The sequence below is a fragment of the Aquila chrysaetos genome, assembly GCF_900496995.4.
Source record: "Aquila chrysaetos chrysaetos chromosome W unlocalized genomic scaffold, bAquChr1.4 W_unloc_3, whole genome shotgun sequence".
NCBI classification, from domain to species: Eukaryota; Metazoa; Chordata; class Aves; order Accipitriformes; family Accipitridae; genus Aquila; species Aquila chrysaetos.
Window position 1 is genome coordinate 1,416,814 of NW_024470323.1, and position 19,463 is coordinate 1,436,276.

A 19,463-nucleotide genomic window follows, 5' to 3' on the forward strand; every position below is an offset into this window, starting at 1 on the left:
CTCTATTCATGTAATAAATTGTAAACTTTAATTAGAATCCTGTTTTGGATATGATCATTTTTCACAAAAATAAATCTTGTTTACAGGAAATGCAAGTATATGAATGAAAGATGTATACTGTTTTCTAGGGTAGAGCCTGGAAGAGATTTACATGATTGTTTTGGTTTATAGTTTGCTGCTTTTTTCTTTCCTGTTAATATTTGAATGGAAAAAGACAAAGAAAAAAACCATTTTTCTATACCCCAGTCTCTGATTCAACAACCATCACTGTATTGCTAATACTGATGATGGAGTCATCTGAGCAGAAGGACACACTTGGTTTCTTTTCCTCCTTCTCTTTCATTTGTTTCTTATCATGCCTCTTTTGTCTGTCAACATATTAATTACAAATAAAAAATAAGAACTGCACTGAAATAATAAAAATATCTATCATTGTTTTCTAAGAAATATTACTATGAAGAAATATATACTGAAATAAAAGTGGAAAAGACAAACACAACTGTTGCATACAGATCAGTTCAAAACATTACTTTTGCCTACCAGAAATCTAACTAAAATTGTTGCAGAACCTCATAAAAATATTCAATCACACAAAAAAATCTGTTAATAGTGTAATAACTTATTTATATCAAATATTAAAAACTGTATAATAGTCCATATCTATATTTTGTGTATAATAAAAAAAACATTACTACACAAAATGCCTGTAGGAATCTATAAGAAATACTCCTGCAAAAAACAAACCTCTGATATCATTGAAACTTTCTAATTAACTATTTTACTTAAAAAGTTGCAAATTTTCTTTAATATCTGATAAGTAGATTATGACAAGAATTGTAGCTTCAATTGTTTCAACTGATAATATCAAAACAGGTATTCTAAACTCCAGTTACAGTTACTTATGTATCAATTGTTTTTCTTCGAGTGAAAAACTCATCTTAGAGTCTGTTTCCAACTGCCAGAGTTAAAAGCATCATAATCAGAAGCAAGTGTTCTGTTCTAGATGCAATGATGCCATTAATTCTTCCCTGGAAAACATGGATCTGTGAAGCATTGGGACTCTACTGACATTATATAAGAACTGAACAAAGATATACATGCAGTTTAAACAAACTGGTTTAAGTGTTTGTGCAATCAATGAAGTATAAATCAAATTTCAAAAGTCACAAATAACATACCTAGCAAAACAAAATAAAATATCCCTTCAGCAGAAATTTTGCTGATCACTGGTTTCAGAATCAAAGCTTATATCTTGAATTATATTAAAAGAGTGTAACCCTTTCCTTCTTGAAGATTACTACTAACAGTGATGATCTGCAGTGCGGACAGTAACCTATTAAGATTCATTGTGTAACCAGCAAAGCATTTCACAAACAGTATATAGCAAACAACCAGATGATAGCAACATTTTAAACCACAGATACAGGTACAAAAAACATTTCCCCTTGAATCTTCTTCCTATCAGCCTGGTAACAGCAACAACCTCTTCATGCCCTAGTGCTATACATTTTCTGTCTTTACTAATATTTGCTATGCTATTCTCCTCCAATAGAATTACATCCAATCCCACTTTCTTTGAAGCTGTTGTAAAAACTCCCACTGATTTCAAAGCTAGAAGGTATAGGTTACCAGTAAGTCTTTCAAAATGAAGACCCGCTTTAAATGTTTGGCTTGCCTTTTTCTATTATTCTGCACATCTCTTAGTTCAAATGGTTCAACATCAGTTTTTAGTAACTGGATAGGTTCAGTTTGGTCTTGCCCAAAGGAAGTATTTGGCATAGTATGATGCTGGTGGCATTGCTCAAATGCAATGAGATCTTGAAGTGGAATGAGTTTTGGTGCCTGAAAGTGTTCAGAGAGAGAGAGAGAGAAGTAAAAATGAAACAATGATAAAGGAAACAGAGGGGGGAACCCCAGTCAGATTGGATGAACAGAGCAGGTCCAGTTTGGATCGCATTATATAAACACAACTCCTGCAGCAATTTGTGGAGAAAGTGAAAAGGTAATATTAACAGCATCAGACCAGAATCTCAGCTAATGCGCACATATGTAAACTATTTCCTGAAAGTAATCTAAAAGATATGAATTTTCTCCACAGAATGTATTTCACTAATATTTCCATTTCTAATGTGTGTGGTTGAGGATGAAGTTAGGAAGCATGCAATGTAGACAAGGACTGAAGCAACAGCTTTCAAGAAAAACATTTCTGTTCTTTTCAACTGTAGTGGGCCAGCATATGAGAGTCTATCAGAACATTTCTCAAAACATCAAGTTCTCAACATCCAGAAGACAAAGTTTTCTTACCAAGCCTTTTCACATTCCATTTCTGCCCTTACAACAGAGGATTTCTTACTGCATTTTTTTGTATTTCTGTAAATAATTCTATTTAAATTTCTGTAAAAACATAATTATTTTTTTAACACATATTATCCAGTATTTTAGTTAGTAGATTCCTTATACATTCAGTACTAGTGGTCTGAATGTTGAACTATGGAATGTGGAATCAATCTAAGGTTGTTAAAAACATTTCCAAGCTTGCAGCCTGTCTCATATTGACATGTCAATAAGAAGGTACCATAGTTCCGGACCCCTTCTGGTAGCTGTGCTGAACACTTGCAAATTCCATACTCTGGAAACATTAACTTATTTTTGATGAATAAGAAACCATGAAACTGAAAAAATCCCTGCAACTTAGAAAAATATATTATTAAAATCCAGTATGTTCTTTTTTTTAATGTAAATTAGCATGGAGTAGTGATATTCCTGTGCGTTGTAGTGTTTCTCTGCAGTCAGTCTCCTTTGTTACAGGTTTAACAGGTAATTAAAGTAGTGATTGGCTGTCTTACAACTGGTGGAAGTCTAGGTACTGGGTCAAGTTGCAAGTGAAATAGTGGAATACCAGCAGGGTTCTGGGTAATCAGTGCTTTGTCCATATTCACATTTGCAGAAAACTGCTACTGAGGTGAAACTTCTTGCTGTCCTTCATACTGATCTAGATTCAGGTGTTTGGGAGGTCCCTTATGCACAGTTTCTGCCCATCTTTTCTCTTCCTCATGCATTTGCCTTGGGATCTCAGGGTCATATCTACTCATGTTCAAATGTGCTGTTGACTTACTCTTTCTTGGTGTGTATGATGATTGATGGTTCCATAAGGAATCTGATGAACTCCAAGCTACTCATGGTACTGGGGGTGGTCTAGCAAAAGCTGATGACATTCCTATTGGATGTAAAAAAATGCTGGTTTGAAATAATAACCTAATTCAAGCTTAAGCAAATTAAATCCATTTGAGTAATTCAGGTTTTTTTCAATAGGGATAAACTTGTGTGTTTTCTGGATGTCTGAGGAAGGAGCTAGGAGATGAAGTGGTTTAGTAGGTGCTGAAGAATGCAAATCTTGAGACAGTGGCATAAATCGTGTTTCTCTGCTGTGGCTTTCTAATAGGCTTAAGGAAACATTCACATTCAGATGATTCTAAATCAGAAAAGCAGACAAAACAGCATTTACAAGTAACTTGAAATAGCAACCATGCATTAAATATGCACAAAAATGGTATAAATCTTTTTTGTCTATAGCAATCACTACAAAAACTTTTCCTAATTTAACAGGACAGATAACAGATATATAGAACAGTCTTCATAAATGACACTTTGATATACCTACTTTTATATGGCCGTTGTTCCTTTCATCTCTTAAACTATTCCTTGGTTGAAAATCAGAGCTCTTTTAACCAGTTTTTCCTTTATCTTCTTGAGTGGGCAGTTGTGTTTTTTAAGGGCCATTGCCTTTGGCAGTGTGTGCAGGCTAGCTTCCTTCCAGGTGAACAGATGGATACCGTTGCAAAATTTGTTGCACATTTGGCAGGTTGGCAAAGGATGACTGCACTATTTGCATTAAACTCATGAAGTTGATTTGCTGTAGCTGGATACACACACAAAGTTAACACTGTAAAAACCTTTAACAGGGATCTTAGCAAAAATTCTATGCCTAGACTATGTTATAACTGTTCATTATCCTGTTAACATAGGTGAAAAAAACAACCCCATCCCAAAGTTTCAATAATGATTCATTTGTATGATTTTTATTGTACTGGACTTTCTTTTAAGATACATTAAATACCTGCCACAGACAGATTATGCTAAAGCAAGACCAATTCCTTCACTATTTTGTGAAATTTAAGTAAATGAAAGGTCACACAGAATTGTTTCAATATACTAACAAAAATTAATTTCTAGTATAGCTACAAAGTTATTACAGCTTCAGAATCATTCCTAATCTATACTATTAGAGCACACCAAGTTATGTGAACTAAAACATACTCAAACTTTTATTATAATATTACACATTTTCTTGAGTCAAAAGCAAGAGTTAAGTCTAAAAAGTTTTCACAGTAGTTATGTGGCACTGGAAATTTTTAAAAACAACAAAACACAGAATACCTTTAAAACAGTGTGGTGGGTTGACCCTGGCTGGATGCCAGGTGCCCACCAAAGCCATTCTATCACTCCCCCTCCTCAGCTGGACAGGGGAGAGAAAAATATAACAAAGGGCTTGTGGGTTGAGATAAGGACAGGAGAGATCACTCACCAATTACCATCACAGGCAAAACAGACTCAGCTTGGGGAAAATTAACTCAATTTATTACAAATCAACCAGAGCAGGGTAATGAGAAATAAACCCAAATCTCAGAACACCTTCCCTCCACCCCTCCCTTCTTCCCGGGCACAACTTCACTCCCGGATTCTCTACCAGCCCCCCAGCGGCACAGGGGGACGGGGAATGGGGTTTACGGTCAGTTCATCACACGTTATTTTCTGCCGCTTCATCATCCTCAGGGGCAGGACTCATCACACTCTTCCCCTGCTCCAGCGTGGGGTCCCTTCCACGGGAGACAGTCCTCCATGAACTTCTCCAACATGGGTCCTTCCCACAGGCTGCAGTTCTTCACGAACTGCTCCAGCATGGGTCCTTTCCACGGCGTGCAGTCCTTCAGGAGCACACTGCTCCAGCGTGGGTCCCCCACGGGGTCACAAGTCCTGCCAGAAAACCTGCTCCGTGGTCTCCTCTCTCCACAGATCCGCAGGTCCTGCCAGGAGCCTGCTCCAGCATGGGCTTCCCATGGGGTCACAGCCTCCTTTGGGCATCCACCTGCTCTGGCGTGGGGTTCTCCACGGGCTGCAGGTGGATATCTGCTCCACCATGGACCTCCATGGACTGCAGGGGGCCAGCCTGCCTCACCATGGTCTTCACCACGGGCTGCAGGGGAATCTCTGCTCCGGCGCCTGGAGCACCTCCTCCCCCTCCTTCTTCACTGACCTTGGTGTCTGCAGGGTTGTTTCTCTTACATGTTCTCACTCCTCTCTCTGGCTGCCGTTTCCTGTCCCAGCAACTTTTTTCCTTCTTAAAAATGTTATCACAGAGGCGTTACCACTATCGCTGATTGGCTCGGCCTTGGCCGGCGGCGGGTCCATCTTAGAGCCGGCTGGTATTGGCTCTGTCGGACACAGGGGAAGCTCCCAGCAGCTTCTTACAGAAGCCACTCCTGTAACCCCCCCCCGCTACCAAAACCTTGCCACACAAAGCCAATACAAACAGTAATTATCCCTATTGTTTTAAATAGCATAGTTTATACTGTGAATGCTATTTTCAATAATGAGATGCTCTCACCTGAACTAACTTAAACATTTCATCTTGGAGCATCTGCCTGACAGTTTCTGATGTGTTTAGTTTCTCTTCTGTAGGGACTTCTTTCTTGATGTCTTGCTTCTTTGCACAAACGGAAGTACTGGAGGCAACACTTGACATAGTTGACACAACAGTCTGAGAAGGCTGACCATCGCTTAGAGAAATCTCTATATAACTTAAGACCAGAAGGAAAAGAACAACAGTATTACAAACATTTGTAGTTCAGAACACCTATGCTAGGTTGTCTTAAATCAATCCAGAAAATTTTAGACATCTTCATTTTTCTAAAGCATAATTAATTTGTAGGATCAATTTAATAATTAACACTGCAAAATCTTCATTGAAGAGCATGTATGACATCTTTTTTCCTAATGATTCCTAATATACTGGATGAAAAACAGTAGTAAAGACATAAGCTCTATCTGATTTTTTTAGTCACAGGGTTATCCGAAACATTATCTTTGCTAGATACAGGCAGAAACCAATGATTTGACAGAAAGGGGGCCTGTTAGTCATAAAACCAAACAGGTGATGGAAAATGAATAAGGACATTATTAGCTGAAACAAGAAAGATAGCAGATTTACTTTCACTTAATTAAATGTGCCTTTATCTATTTGGAATTAAAAATCAACAACAAAATTTCAGATCAGAAAACAATTAAAATAACATGTACCAGATGATACAATATATTGAATTTTCCAATTACTCACAGAGATAATTAGATCTTATAGTAGGTAAAGACTGTTAAGTAGATTAAGTACTTAAATGAAGAAGAGAGGGTTAGGATTGACATGAAGTTATAAAGAAACTGAAGGACTTCATCTACATCAATAGAAATTGACCCAAAAGACATTTCTCTAAGAAAAATGCTGATGTTGCTACAGGTACAGGCAACCTTTGGAGGATTTTTCACAACTGAACAGGATGGTCTCCAAACATATGAAGAAATAAAACAGAAGTGTAAAGCAATAGCTACCGAGTAATATTGGAAAGGGTTTTGGATATGTAATGGGTGTGAGGGGCACAGGAAATCTTTTGGAAGACAATTAGAATGTGTAAGCATGGCACAAAACCCTAAAGTTGGAGAAAGGTTTTTTAAGAAAAGCTGGCATTAAAAACTCAAGAAGGAAAGGAGACTAGAGACACATGAAAATGGAATCTGAAGGGATGTGTACTTCAGATCTTTCTCTAAACTGAAAAACCCCCTCATATTAGAGAGGACTGTTCTAGAAGTCTGAGGCTGACTCCTGACCCCTTTTCTCAATTCCAACTTTCTCCTTGTTTATAGAAATATTAGGTATATGTTTATGCAGTTACTGTAGGACATTGTTTTGGATTTGTGTGGCAGAGTTTTTGGTAGCGGGGGAGGGGCCGCAGGGGTGGCTCCTGTGAGAAGCTGCTAGAAGCTTCCCCGGCTCCAAGTTGGACCCGCCTCTGGCTGAGGCCGACCCAATCAGCGACGGTGGTAGCGCCTCTGGGATAACAGATTTAAGAAGGGGAACCTACAGTGGGGAGGAGATTGGAATGTGAGAGAAACGCCTATACAGACAGCAAGGTCGGAGGAGGTGGAGGTGCGCTGGAGGAGGTGATTCCCCTGCAGCCCGTGGTGAGACGGCAGGCTGTCGTCCCCCCGCAGCCTATGGAGGTGAGCGGGGGAGCAGATGCCCACCTGCAGCCTGTGGAGGAGCCCATGCTGGAGCAGGGGGATGCCCCCAAAAAAGGCTGTGACTCCATGGGAAAGCCCTCGCTGGAGCAGTCTGTGACTGAAGATCAGCCCGCGGAAAGGACCCATGCCGGAGCGGTTTGTGAAGGACTGTCTCCCGTGGGAGGGACCCCACGGTGGAGCAGGGTGTTATAGACGCTCGTGACAAATTGGAGGAGCCAATTTGTATTAAATAAAAGATCAAATTTATTAGCAAGCGATAAAAGAGCAAAACAGCACTGGGCGGCCGGGGAGACAGTGCTCCGCCACAAGCTCCACCCAAACTGGGGAAGAGCCCCTTTATTTATTCAGTCTTTTTAGTCCCCGATACTTGACGGCTGGCTGGTATCTTCGGTATCTTGTGCCATCAGGTGTTAGGTGGTCGTAATTTGCCTTCTGGTGGTTGTTGGGATGAAGGCCGAAGTCTTCCTCAGCTGTTCTTTAGGTGACTCAAGTCCCATTCATGCTCTGTAAACGTCTCTCTACATATGCTAATCATCGGTATGCAATTGTCTACTCAACGGATACTCATGGTCTTAGATAAGTGAAGAATATCCCTACCTCCACAGGTTTTAGATAAGCGAAGAATGTCCCTACCCCCACATGAGATTTCATGAACAAAGTTAACCCGTTCATTACAATCCCCCCTTTTCTATTTTATCCTGATTTTGTTCATTAAATCGATCTAATACTTCTTTTGCCCTCCCGAGGATAGGATTAATTCCTTCATCCTCGATTTGTTCATATTGTTTTCGTAGCAGCATTAAGTGTGTAGCTTCTAAGCGCCCTTTAACAATAGCGATATTCAGTTGGGTGATTGCAATATCCTTTTCCTGGATTGTTAGCTGGACACATATAAAAGGCTTTATGCTGAACTGTATACTTGCGAGTATTCTCATCAATGGGGGCCCATCCATGGTATGACCTTACTAGGGAACTTAAGTGGGCCGTGAAAGAGGGAGCGCCCGGGGTAATTCTGTTTTGTATGATAACTGAGTGTTCTAGTTGTATTAGTGACCACTTGAAGGGTTGATGGCTGACATTGCCAGATACCATAGGCCCAACAAGCAAATACCACAGTAACATCATCCAAACACGGATTGCTGGTGGGGTTTCCCAAGGAACACCAATGGGTGTCGATGTCAATTCCCGATTATCTCTTTGCCAGGGCATACCTGGTCGGGCTCCCAGAGTCCATTCCTCCTCTCGAAGTGTCTGTTTTTCGCCATTACCCGCCGATGATCTCACGGTGTACTCACACTCCCTTTTCCGTACGTCTCTGCCTACTTCGCCTACTCCGGTGCCTGGAGCAGCGAGGTTTCTCACCTTCTCGGCAGCAGTCGTACTTCTTAAGGGCGTGTTTTCCACTTGCAAAGCCCTTACGGGACTTAGCTCCTCCCCGGGAACTGTGTAGAATATTTTATATTACCTGGGAAATGACACACTCGCAGGATTCAGGGTTATAGGAGCTTCGGGTTGGTTAGGGATTTCCTGTAGCTACCCCCCCCCCCCCAGTAAGGCAGATGTGTTTAGTCCCCTTCTCCTTTGGGTACACTGTGTACAGCCATCCCTAAATGGGTGGCTGTTCCTGCAGTGTGTCCACCAGCATTCCTTATACAAATTTTATTTAAGAGTAGACGCTATTTTAGTGATAACGTCTAGCTCGCTTCCACGCGAATCTGATAGCACACTGCCTTATAGTTTCAGGTACTAATAATTCTCACCCACAAATTAGTCTATTAATTTCCACTCTATTCAATTGGTCTCCACGGGGAATTGGTACTCTCGACACTTCATACAATAATAATGTCCCCTTCTAGAACTACAATACCATTTCTGACCCTACAGTTACAAAACACCCAACTCCAATGGTTATGGTTACGATGCTTTAAACACGGAATCCCGCTAAATATTCCGGTGGTTTAGGGACCTTAGTCCCCACTTCACAATAAAAAGGTAAGTACATAAAAAGGTAAGTACTGAGGAGTTCCTGTTAATTTATGTATATATACCAGCTCCGCTGGTTTGATGAGGTATCCGTTCTGTACGCCAAGGAGTAAAGTTCACCACCTGTAAATTCTCTCCAGGTGATACCTGGAACCACTGGTATAAACTAGGTTTTACCGTTCTTCCAAAAGGATTTATTCATTCATGCAGTTCCTTTTTCTTCCTTATCACTAGTTTTAAGTCCTCTGAAGTCTTTGTTACTTCCCACTGATCTCTGGGTAAAGGTCCTTTAATTCGCGAGGCGTGCGTCCATCCTCGTTCTGCAGTCCGGACAGCAGTTTCTGTGGTAAGTAAAACAAGAAAGGGCCCCTCCCACCTAGGAGTGAAAGAGGATTCTTTCCAGGCTCTGATTAATACCATATCACCTGGCTTTACTGAATGTATGGATATATCTAGGGGTGGCCTCTGTACCACCATTCCCTTCTTTCGCAATTTCTCTCTCCTTTTCATCAGCTGAACAATATAAGGGTTAATACTATCTTCATCTAAAGTAGGGTAATTGGCTGGGCATTCCATATCATAAGGTATGCCATATAACATTTCAAATGGGGAAATTCCAGTATCCGTTCGGGGCTGAGTCCGAATATTTAATAAAGCAATTGGCAAACATTTTACCCATGACATTTTGGTTTCTATCATTAACTTAGTTAATTGTTTCTTTATTTTTCCATTCATTCATTCTACTTTCCCGGAGCTTTGGGGGTGCCAAGGTGTATGGAACTCCCATTTAGTTCCAAAGGGGGCTAGAGCTTCTTTTACTACTTTGGAAATGAAATGTGGGCCTCTATCTGAATCAATAGTTTCAATATTTCCATATCGCGGTATGATATGTTCCAAAAGTACTTTTACCACTGTATTGGTAGTTGTCCTAGCAGTAGGGAACGCCTCGACATAGTGAGTGAGGTGGTCCACCAATACAAGTAAGTGTTTATATCGCCCTACTTTAGGGATATCAGTAAAATCAATCTGTATTTTGGCGAATGGTCGGTGTGCCAATTCCCGTCCCCCTTGTACTTTTTCTCTAAGATGCTGCTTATTGATCCTCTGACACGTTAGGCACCCCTGTACGATTCCCTTGGCTACATTATAAACCCCAATACACATGTATTTTATTGCGAATTGATCAACCAGTGCTTGGACACCCCAGTGAGTCTTTGAGTGCATACCTCTCATTATTTTCCATGTTAGTGCTTTTGGTAATACTTGTCTTCCATCGGGTAGTTCCCAATTACCCTCTTTTTCCACTACTCCCATTTCCTTCAATTTATCCATTTCTGGTTTACTAAACTGTGGGCTAAGGATTTTTGCCGGCGTTTCACCTGCCAGCGGGGCGGTGGTCACAGCAAGTAGTGCTGCCGCCTTGGCTTCTTGGTCAGCAAGATTATTCCCTCGAATTTCAGGGGGTTGTTCCTCTTTGGTGTCCCTTAACATGTATTACAGCTATTCGCTTGGGCCCTCTTATTGCTTGTAGAATTTTGACAATCAGTTCCTCATGAACCAAACCCCTTCCTTGAGAATTAATAAGTCCCCGTTCCTCTCAAATTTTTCCAAAAGTGTGTACCACTCCATATGCATATTTTGAATCAGTGTACACGGTTCCTTCTTTGTCCTTCAAAAGTTCCAATGCCCTAAGTACTGCATATAACTCACATGCCTGCGCCGACCAACTAGGACTGAGGGGTCCAGATTCCTTTACTTTTAGGCTCCCTCCGTCCACAATTGCATATCCTGACTTCCTTTTCCCTGCTATTACTCGAGATGACCCATCAGCGAATAGCTTTTCTCCCTCCCCCAATTCTACCTCTTCTAGATCTGGCCTAATTTTCGTTTGTTGTTCTATAGTTTGGAGGCAATTATGTGTTAACTCTTCTTCAGGACCTCCATACAAAAATTGCGCCGGGTTCTGCAAGCTCGTTGTTCCGATCTCTAATTTAGGGGAATGGATCAGGATCCCCTCATATTTTAAAAGCCTAGCATCGGTGATCCATTTTTCAGCCTTTTGTTGGAGAACTCCTCAAATATTATGGGGGGAGAACACCTTTAATTCACTTCCAAATGTTACCTTATTCGCTTCTTCCACTATCAGGGCTACAGCAACGACTGCCTGTAAACAGGTGGGCCACCCTCTACTGACGGGGTCTAATAATTTGGAAATATACCCTACAGGTTTCTTTTTCCCTGCCCACTCCTGGGTTAAAACTCCGTATGCTGTCCCCTCCTCAGTGGCCACAAATAAATAAAAGGGTCTCCTCACATCAGGCAGACTCAAGACAGGGGCGTTAACTAGATCAGCCTTGAGACTCTCTATAATCTTTCTTCATCCTCCGGGGTCCATTTAAGCAACCCATCCATAGTTAACTTTTGATACAAAAATCGTGCTTTCGCACTAAAGTTTTCAATCCACTGCCTACAATACCCAAATAGCCCCAACAATTGTCTAATCTGTCGTTTACTCCTCGGGGCTTTCAGTGATAAAATTCCATTTACTCGTTCGGGGTCCAACTTCTTAGTCCCCTTGCTTATCCAGTGTCCTAAATATTTCACCTCCTTTTCCACAAACTGTAGTTTTGGCCGTGATACCTTGAGGCCTTGAAGGCCCAAGAAATTTAACAACCGTATGCTTTCTTTTCTGACTGTTTCTTGATTTTCTCCTGCCAACAATGTCATCCACATAGTGGATTAGTACGACCCCATCCTGCAGTTGGTATTCCCGTAGAACCCGTTCTAGGGCTTGTCCAAATAAGTTTGGGGATTCTGTAAACCCCTGGGGGAGTACAGTCCACCTTAACTGCTGTTTCCTATGAGTGTCTGGGTCTTCCCACTCGAAGGCAAAATAATCTCTACATTCCTCCTTTAGAGGGCATGACCAGAATGCATCCTTAAGATCTATTACGCTATACCATTGGTTCTCGGGTCCCAATTGACTCAGCAGGGTGTGTGGGTTTGCCACTACTGGGAACTGGCTGACAGTCCGTTTATTGATTTCCCTCTAGGTCATGCACCAACCGATAGCTACCATCGGATTTTTTTACTGGTAAAATCGGGGTATTAAAAGGGGACATGCAGGGTTCGAGTACCCCCTTTTCCAATAGTCTCTCGATCTCAGGTTTTAGTCCCCTTTTCCCTTCATTAGATAAGGGATATTGTTTAATTCTCACTGGAATCTCGGGGTTCTTAATAACCACCTCAAATGGTTCAATATCCAGTTTTCCAACCGTTTCAGGAGTATACCACACTTCGGGGTTAATCTGTTTCTCGTCCACCTCTGTAAGGGGACAAAGCCTAATTTTTAACTCTTCCTCTTCCACGTCTACTTGAATCCCCATTTCTATGATTAAATCCCTACCTAACAGGTTATATTCCGCTTCAGGTACTAACAAGAGCGTTCCGATTCCGCATCTGCAACTTGATTCCACCGCCACATCTTTTATCACGGGGACCCTGAAAGGTTCCCCTTTTGCTCCAATTACATTAACTTTATCCCCGGATATTTTACATCCCGGAGGTAATGATTGTACAGTAGACCTTTCGGCTCCGGTATCTACAAGAAAGGTCACCTCCTGGCGCTGAGGACCCACTTTTAAAGTTATCAAGGGCTCCTTCTTACCAGGGGTCCTCAGCACATAGAGCCCCTGACCCCGCTAATCCTCCTGGAACATTTTTTTCATCCTGAATCCTTTTTCTACATTCTTTCTTCATGTGTCCTTTTTCCCCCACAATAGAAACATTCCACGGCTTTATCTCCTCTCCTCTCCATTCTTCCCTTATCTCCCTGTCGTGGTTTCAGCCCAGCCGGTAACAAAGGACCACGCAGCCACTCGCTCACTCCTCCCGCCCCCCTCCGGTGGGATACGGGGGAGATGGAGGAGAGAAAAGAAAAAACCTGGAACCTCGAGGGTTGAGATAAGGGCAGTTTACTGGGACAACGCAAAAAAAAGTTACAACAACAACGACGGTACTAATGAAAGAGTATACAGAAAAGAGTGATGCACAGTGCAACTGCTCACCACCCGGGACCCGACACTCTGCCACTTCCCCCACCGAAAGTCGAGAGCAGGAGCCCCCTCCCCCCGGCCCACTCCCCATTTATATACTGAGCATGATGTCACATGATATGGAATAGCTCCTTGGCTAGTTCAGGTCAGCTGCCCCGGCTATGCCCCCCCACCTCCCAGGTTCCTGTAAAAATTAACTCTATCCCAGCTGAACCCAGGACACTCCCCCACCAGGCCTACCGGGTCTCCTAATCACACCCTTTCGTCCTTCTCTTACTGCTGCAACCAGCAGCCTAGTCTGCCGCTTTTCCGTTTCCTCTTCTCGCCTCACATACACCTTCTGAGCTTCTCTAAGTAATTCATCCAACCCCCGCTCCTGCCAGTCCTCGATTTTCTCCAACTTCTTCCTAATATCTCCCCACGATTTGGCCACGAACTGAGTTTTCAGCAACGCTTGTCCCACAGGAGTGGCAGGATCTACCCCAGAGTATAACTGGAAGCTTTTCCTTAACCTTTCAAGCCATTCTGTCGGGGTCTCATCTTTTTTCTGCCGTTCACTAAAGGCTTTATTAATATTCTGTCCTCGGGGAACAGATTCCCGTATCCCCTGAATTATAATTGTTCTCAAGTCTGACATATTATTCCTATGAGCCGGATCCTGATTATTCCAGTTTGGCCGATTTAAGGGCCATTTTTGATCCGCCGCCGGGCCAGCCTGATGTTGCTGGTCCCACAGTCTCATCCCAGCCCCTCTAATCATGTCCCTTTCTTCTACAGTAAATAATATGCCCAGGATAGAGTGTAATTCATCCCACGTGTACAAATTCGGTCCCAAGAATTGATCTAGCCTCTCGGCTACCCCCAGGGGATCATCTAACAAACTCCCCATTTCTTTCTTAAATTCCCTTACATCCCCTGTATTAAGGGGAACTGCCACATACCCCGTTCCCGGTCCCCCCTGTCCATCCCCACCAGGCACTAACATTTCTCGAAGAGGAAACAATCTTTCCTCTCCTCTCCTTATTTTATTGCGTGCAGACTTTCTGGGAGGGGGTGTCGGGGTCGAGGAATTAGGTTCCGAATCTGACCCTTCCTGGGCCTGGGCTATTTCCTGGCCTTGGAGTGGGTCCTGAGGAGGAGGGGCCTGAGGGGCATAGGGAGGGGGCCAAAGGGGGTCCTCATCATCTTTTCGAGGTTTATCTGGTCTGTTTTCCCTTAAGGCAAAGAGGAATGACAGTTCCCAGGATTGGGAAATCCATAAGGCAGCATATTCACTTTCCTCTGGGCTGGCTGGTGGTCTCTTATTGTTTACCCATATATTTAATTGTTGACACACCCAATCCTCAGAGGACCCGAACACAGGCCAGAGTACATGAGGATTGCTGAGAGGTTTTCCACCCCAAATCTCAATACAATAACTAATCATCTTTTCTTTAGACCTATCCTTTCTCCTTGGTGAACTGTCCCAATATCTTAACATCAGGCCTAGGGGACTGTCCGGGGGTATGTCTGGTAACTTATTTCCCTTCCCCATCCCCATGGGTCCAGAGGGCTTGCTTTTCCTCTGTCCCATCTTCCGAGGTGCCTTTATCCACACACACACTCACTTCCCCTCGGTCGTGACTCGCTCCCTCGCGGGCTACGAGAACTGCACTACTGGAGGGTCCGCACTCGCGTGATCTCAGAGAGACCTCTCACACAATCGCACCTCGGGATAACCACCCCAACCAAACGGCTCACGCTTTATATACTCACCCGCTCCCGGGGTCTTCGTTTGGTCTTCGTGCACAAAATTTAAGGGGTCCTGCAGGTTCTTTTGCTCAGTTATTGTAATTTAGAGGGGTTCGTGGGTCCAGGGTATGGCGGCGGCACCTCTTCAAGACGGGGCTATCCGGGGATAGGGCGCCTCCCCGCTTGCAAGGGTCCGCACCAAAGAAACTGGATCCGAGTCACGGCACCAAGTTTGTTATAGATGCTCGTGACAAATTGGAGGAGCCAATTTGTATTAAATAAAAGATCAAATTTATTAGCAAGCGATAAAAGAGCAAAACAGCACTGGGCGGCCGGGGAGACAGTGCTCCGCCACAAGCTCGCACCCAAACTGGGGAAGAGCCCCTTTATTTATACAGTCTTTTTAGTCCCCGATACTTGACGGCTGGCTGGTATCTTCGGTATCTTGTGCCATCAGGTGTTAGGTGGTCGTAATTTGCCTTCTGGTGGTTGTTGGGATGAAGGCCGAAGTCTTCCTCAGCTGTTCTTTAGGTGACTCAAGTCCCATTCATGCTCTGTAAACGTCTCTCTACATATGCTAATCATCGGTATGCAATTGTCTACTCAACGGATACTCATGGTCTTAGATAAGTGAAGAATATCCCTACCTCCACAGGTTTTAGATAAGCGAAGAATGTCCCTACCCCCACATGCGATTTCATGAACAAAGTTAACCCGTTCATTACAAGGGGACGAGTGAGGAGTCCTCCCCCTGAGGAGGAAGGAGTGGCAGAGACAACGTGTGGGGAACTGACCCCAACCCCCATCCCCCCTCCCCCTGCGCCGCCGGGGGGAGGAGGTGGAGAGAACCGGGAGTGGAGTTGAGGCGGGAAGGAGGGAGGGGTGGGGGGAAGGTGTTCTAAGGTTTGGTTTTACTTCCTAATGTCCTTGGTTTTTATTTGATTTGTAGTAAATTGATTTTGTTTCTTCCCCAAGTTGAGCCTGTCTCTTGCCCGTGACCATAAGTGGTGAGTGATCCCTCCCAGTCCTTATCTCGACCCACGAGCCTTTCTTTATATTTTCTCCTCATCCCACCGGGGCCGGGGGGGAGGAGTGAGTGAGCGAGCGGCTTCGTGGTGCTTTGTTACCGGCTGGGCTTAAACTACGATAGACATATACATTTTATTAATTTTAAATAAAATGAATTTTATAATGTATTGTTACATAAACCAATAACATCTTCTATAGTAATATTATATAATTATAATGATTCTGTCTAGAACCAGAGAACAAGAATATCACTTCTCTTGAAATCTGGTAGCTCTGAATTAACTTGATTGATTCATGTGATATTCTGGACAACATGCAAGAAAGAGTACATGATCCTCAAGGATTACAGTACAAAGAGGTTTCAGAAAAGGCTACTTAGTACTACAGTTTGCAGGTACAATATACTATACCTGCAAATATTTTGTACTCAGATCTACACATCATGTTACTTGAGACTGAAAATTTAGTAGGGGTAGTCCATTATTTATTGTATAAAACATTATAGGTTTATCTTACCCGGGAACTTCTGCATCTTGTTCTAAAGAGAATAAGTGAGAAATGGTGCTAGTAACAACTTCAGTCATGCTATAAAGAAAGAAAAAAATTAGTATTGTAAACACTACAATAATTTGTGGTTTATTTTCATTTTATATACGTATATTTTAATATATATAGAACCTTTTATTATTATTATTGGTTTTTTATTATTGTTGTTACCGAAAAGCTCGGAATGAAGAACTTATCAACACCAATTTAGTGTAGATAAGCAGACACTTCTTTATTGATGGCCGGGTGCGCGGGCGAGTCCTCTCACAAACCATGCACACCTGTCACCAAAACAATATACCTTATATTAAGACTTATTGATACATATTCATTAGATTTCCAAGAAAAGTTATACATATTCATTAGATTTTTGGGAAATCATTAGCATATGTAAATATCCTTTACGCAGGCGCAGTGAAGGTCTCTCCGAGGCGTGGTAAGTCTTGGAGGCGGGTAGCTTTTGACCAGGAGGTGTGTTTTGGTATTATAATGAAGCAAAGTTCGTCTAGAGTTTATGATTTCTTCATCGATGTTATGGCAACAGGTGCAATCCATCCTTTTTGACAGTAGCTATGCGGTTATCTCTAACGGCTCTAGCCAGGGACCTTCCAGGAGCCTTGTACCGCACATTCTATCCTTGGGGATCGGCCGCTGCGTTCCAAACAGGCTGTTGTCAGGTAACGTACTGACAACTCTTACACCACCCCGTTGTCAGGTATTTCTTTATCTTGTTATCTAAGTTCTAAATGTTCCTACTAGATGATTTTAGCCAATTTCTCCGGCCTTGGTACGGGGCTATACAGGGGATTTCACAGCAGACACTGGTTGGTGGTGGTTAAATGTATAAAATACAACATACATATGATTTTGCTAAAATATTAAAACTAAATATGATTAATTCTAACTAATAACAAATCAATGACAAATCAGTAACATTGTTATTATTATCATTATTAGTTTCTTCCTTTCTGTCCTATTAAACTGTTCTTATCTCAAGCCACGAGTTTTACTTCCCCCCCCCCCCCGTATCTCTCCCCCATCCCACTGGGTGGGGGGGGAGTGAGCAAGTGGGTGCATGGTGCTTAGTTGCTGGCTGGGGTTAAACCACAACAGACAATCAGGTTTATGGACTGTTTCTATCATTTTATATACATTATATTATAAATGTAAAGATATATTTTAAAACAGAAATTTTTTTAAAAAAATCTTAATGAAGTAAATTTCTTAAGTTGCGTAAAATATCTCCCTCCCTCTTTCAGGAACTAACCTATCCATTTTTATCTTACCTTCTGCTTCCTAGACACCAATCTCTTTCTTTTAAATTGTGTAACAAATTAACTGTTAAATTTCCTAGAATAACAGCTCTCCACCTGTATTTAGCCTGAAGATGCTGCTCCTATTTCAGATCTGGAGAAGGAATTGTATATCTGAAAGCTTTTCCATTTATTCTCTATCCTTTGCCCAGATATAAAATACTACACCTTCCCACAAACCATGCCTCTTTTATTTGCTCATTACTAAAATAACCAGTCATCCATCCAGCACTTTGTATATGTGAAATAGATTTTGTTTCAAACCATGACTTTGTTGCTATAAACAACAGCAAGAACCCATTGAGATTGGACTGGATTCCATAATTAACAATACTTTAGATTTTTAAACAAAGTTAAAAGAGATTAAACCAACAAAAAGTCTCTCACATTCTGTTCAGCCTTTCCTTCCTTTGTTTTTTTCCACCTTTTGGTTTTCCTGGGGACTATCTACATCCAAAATGGAGACATGCTGGAATATAAAAAGATGCATCTGAAGTTGTATAGTTTTATATCCCCCTTCTGCTTCAATAAAGTATTATTGTATTAGCCTAAGGCAAACATACTTTTGATTAATCAGCCACTTGAAAAAATCTGACTGAAAAATAGTCAAAATTACATACTTCTCAGAGGACAGCTACAGATCAGAAATAAGGAGATATCCTACTGATTCTTCTGAGCATCTTTTTAAGTCATTATTATGAGTTTTTATTTTCAAATTCATATCCATATAGTACCTTGGAAACATACTCTGCTAATCTCACACCTCCTAGGTAAGGATGAAAATGTAGAAACAACCCAAAAAACCCTATTCTACACAAACTATTTACAAACTAAGAAATTAAAAACAAATGCATGATTTTACACATGCCAGAGATTCACAATAATAAAATGCATTGTAGAATTAAGAGCACAATACACTAATTGTTTCTAATCCTATTAACTGCATTGAATCTAGAATACTACAGGTAAGCAAACCAATGCTATTGCAATTCACATTTCAGCATAATAGCCCTTAGCCAATTTCAAAGACAGGAGACTTATAACCAAAGATGATGCATGAGAACAAGGCTCATTTACAGATCCAGATTGAGTTTTCAGACAGGAGCAAAATAAACATCTTCAAAGTAAATGTATAAAAACAAGCAAGCAAGCAAGCAAATATGTGGTAGAATCTTTACTTAATCACCCTGTGACAACTTCAGAGACAGCACACGTTTTTAAAGAAAAAAAAGTTGTTAATAGAGCTTGCTAATACAACAAAATACACATAAGAATCTGGTCTATTAACCAGAAGACCATCTGTATTTTTTTAATTTACATGCTTTTGTATATGTGTGTGCATGCATGATCTTATATGTTGATAGTGTTATGCATTATATAGATTTAATGTAATTATATATAATGTTTATATAGGCATATATACACGTTTAGTTACAATGAATCAGTTTTCGAAAGT

The 19,463-nt window shown here is 41.6% G+C and overlaps 1 pseudogene; it reads right to left on the reverse strand.

Moving 5' to 3' along the window:
- The window catches only part of LOC121233028, a 54,880-nt pseudogene that overhangs the window by 9,965 nt on the left and 25,452 nt on the right, over positions 1–19,463 (reverse strand).